The following is a 4,050-nucleotide window of genomic DNA, read 5'->3' as shown; positions in this document are numbered from 1 at the left end:
CTTTCAATTATCGGTACAGAGATATATGATGAACTGATCGGCGAGAAGAGAGAAAAAGATGAAAGATGGTGAATGAGGTAGAATTTATACCAACTATCTCATTTGAGTCAATAAAGATTGTATAATTTTATTTGGCATTTCAATGACCATTAGAATATTTCTTTCGCATATGATATAATAAAAAGACATACTTGGGAGATTTTTCGTCCCTTATTTAACATTCGTTTTCACTTTCAAAGATATATTAAAAAAATAGCGTTTAAACAATAAATGTACTTTTGGAATTGATGTTTGATGTCGTTCCTTTTATTGCATGTATTATACAGGAACTTTTGAGAACATGAATTCAATCACCCATACACGCACACATACAAGCACACATAAACACACTTACACACAGACACACACAGACACCTATATACATATATATATATATATATATATATATATATATATATATATATATATATATATATATATATTGTTAAGGCCGTATTTACAGCCGTAATTTCAAGGGTTCTTTCTATTCAGAAATTTGCGGTCAGTAAAAATGTAACAGAGCAATTTGGGAACAAAGGAACAAACACCTCGACAAAAGTTACAATATTTATTTACAAACACAAAAAAAAAGTAATGGGTTGGTAACAATAATAAGCAAAATAAATGAATATACTAATCAAAGGAAAACCAACCTTAAGATCTTTAAAAGATCACCTACAGCTAAATTAAACCCTAAACTAAGAAATGGGAAAATTTTAAGTATGACATTTCAGGCAGCTACCTTCCAAATTACTGGCCAAAAAAATCTAAACTAACAAACTGAGATAGGTAGAAGGAAGAGAGAGAACATAAGTGGGAAACTTAATATTACTCCTACCTAGCACAAACAAACTAACTCACACGTTAAACTTAGCTTAATAAACAATGAATTATGAAAATAATTATCTTACAAATTATACAAAGGGAATCATCACAAAAAGCTCGGTAGATTGTCCCATCAGGCCATACAAGGTCCAGAAGACCGAACTGCAAGCAAGGGCGTGCACACCTACAAGTACTCGGCGATCCACGATTGTCGTAAATAACAATAAAAATCTCTAAAGGACCCCGTATTTTATGTCCAAAGACTAACTCAAAAGGAGCCACGCCCGTGGATGATTTTGGATGACTTCTAAGAGCAAAGAGAGCAAAAGGAAGACCCTTATCCCATTCCTCTCCATGCTCATAGCAAAATCTCCTTAAAATTGATTTAAGAGTCTGATGGAATCTTTCCACCACTCCCTGACTCTCTGGATGGTAAGGAACACTAGTAGTGTGCAGAATGGCCAGACCTGCACACTTACTTCGAAATTCCTTACTAGTAAAATTAGTTACACAATCAGTTTGTATCTTACGAGGGATTCCATACCTCGAAAAGAAAATTACCAACTGGTCAAATACAGCCTTAGATGTGATTTTCTTCATGGGAATGGCTTCGGGAAATCGAGATGCCCGATCCATCACAGCCAGTAAATAGATAAAACCTGTCTTAGTTCTAGGCAGGGGGCCTACTATATCAACTACTAGCTCACTAAATGGCTCGCCAATAGCTGGTATAGGATATAAAGGTTCTTTTACAATTGTCTGATTAGGTATACCTACCACTTGGCACACTGGACATTCTTTCACATATTGTTTTACTGACGATTTCATTCCTGGCCACCAAAAACATTTAGCCAACCGACGGAACGTCTTCTAGACACCAAAATGACCAGAGAATGCATCGTCATGAGATATATTCAATATTTGTCTCTGAAAGTGAGAAGGCACCACTATTTGCTCAATACGAGACATTTGGGGATCATTAGCAACCAGGGGACGACTCACCCTATATAACAGGCCCCTTTTTACCCAGAATCGAGGCTTTGTCAAGTCAGAAGTATCACCCATATTAAAATTATACTCTCTTTTCTGGGCTTCAATAAAAGCTGTTCGATCCCAATCTGGAATTATATTATCACTACTTACTACATTACTTACTACTGACCCGGGTCTTCCTACATCTACGTCTACCTCTAAACTACTCAAATTTAACTCTTCATCATTATTCAATAAGTGTGCAGCTCTTGCTGCAGCTCTAGTGGTAACCGCCACTGGACACTTATTGATTGACAATATTGGAAATAATGCCTGGCCATCACTATTAACCATATCATTTCCTAATATGCCATCAATACCAGCTATAGGAAGACTCTCAACAACGGCCAACTCTATCTTTCCATAATACCCAGGGAATGACAACATTACCTCTGCTAAAGGAGCCGAAACTATTGTGTTCGGGAAGCCTCCCAGAACATAAAAGTTCCCTGAATACTTCACCAAACCCTTCAAACTGCTTTCCAGCACTAACGAACGAGCAGACCCTGTATATCTCAAGAACTTAACATCAATAATGACAGAATTATATATTACTTTACCAGGCCATATGTATTTATCATACTTCAGTCATTCCTGTGGATTATTATTTCCATCTCCAGGCGTACAATTACTACCACTATCACTACCAATTATGGGTAATTTTACGTCAGGAGATGTACTTGGCATTAGCGCCACAGGATTATTTTTCTGGAGATAATTTGTTCTGGCTTGACATTGAGCTTGGAAATGACCGGGTTTTTTACACCAGAAACAAGTCTTCACATTAACATTTCTCGTTTCAGAACTACCTCCATTGGAAAATACACGAGTACCAGGCTTACTCGTGAATTTTCCATTCTTACTGGCATGGAAATTATTCTGAACCACAGAATTCTTAGGCTTATTATTATCACCTCTTACTCCTTTATGAAAATTCGCTGACTCTACTACAGTATTACTTTTATCTTTGCTGATGAAATTGCCTGAACCTATTCTATGAGTCAAGACAAATTCGTCAGCCACTTGAGCTGCCTTACCTAAATTAGTGACCTTTACTTCTTCCAAATAAATTCTTAGTTCTTTGGAGCAAGATTTCTTAAACTCCTCCAAAAGCATTAGTTCTCTCAAGGAAGAAAAAGTGACAACTTGACGACTTTTCAACCAGTCGTCAAACTGTTCCTCCTTGAACCTGGCAAATTCTACATACGATAAGGAAGGATGTTTATTAAAATTTCTAAACTTCAATCTGTATGCCTCAGGGACCAAATCATACGCTTTTAAAACTAGTGCCTTTACCTTGTGATAATCCCTGGCTATCCCTTCCTCCAAGGCATTATATACCCTGATTGCCTTGCCTACCAATTTACACTGGATTAGCACCGTCCACATCTCTGGTGGCCAAGACAATCGTGTAGAGACCCTCTCAAAGGCCTTGAAGAATTCTGGAACCTTTTTTTCATCAAAAATGGGGACCAATTTAAATGCAGCCCCAATATTAAACCTTTCTGGCTGACTACCTCATGGGGTACTAAATTGGTTTGGAGCCCCCTGTAACCTAGCTATTTCCAAATTAATGTTGGCCATCTCTATCTCATGCCTCCTCACCCTCTCGTTCTCCGCATGTTCCAATTTCAACAACTCTATCGTTTTACAAATTAAGTCATATTCTTGAATCTCCTTTGAATTAGAATTAATAGGAACAGTAGGAACTGCTGGCCCTAAATTCTCTTCAGATAAGAAAGGGTTTATGGTTATATTTCCCTTTGGCAGCAAATTAGCCGGACCTTCATAAATAACTCCAGTCTGAGGAGGATCGTCAAATAAGGAAAATCCTGCACCACCACTAATGCCATTATCATCTGCAACTACCCTATCATCATTTCCTAATTCACTACCTCTATCACTAATATTTTCACCAAGTAATCCTTCAGCCTCAGCCAAACCTTGCATGGCACAGTTCTTTACCATTATTAGCAATTTCCTCTTTGTATCAATCCCTTTGAACGGAATACCCAACCATCTAGCACAACTAACCAGATATTCCTTACCTAGTATCGGTAAATGACTAATACAGTCAGCTGACCCTAAGAACTCTGCAGGACTAAACTCAAAGTCTTCCAAATTATCCATAGTGATAGGAGGGAAAGGTATTTC

This window comes from Palaemon carinicauda, chromosome 12, assembly GCF_036898095.1.
Source record: "Palaemon carinicauda isolate YSFRI2023 chromosome 12, ASM3689809v2, whole genome shotgun sequence".
NCBI classification, from domain to species: domain Eukaryota; kingdom Metazoa; phylum Arthropoda; class Malacostraca; order Decapoda; family Palaemonidae; genus Palaemon; species Palaemon carinicauda.
The sequence above is the reverse complement of the archived record's forward strand: the minus strand, read 5'-3'. Positions refer to the sequence as shown.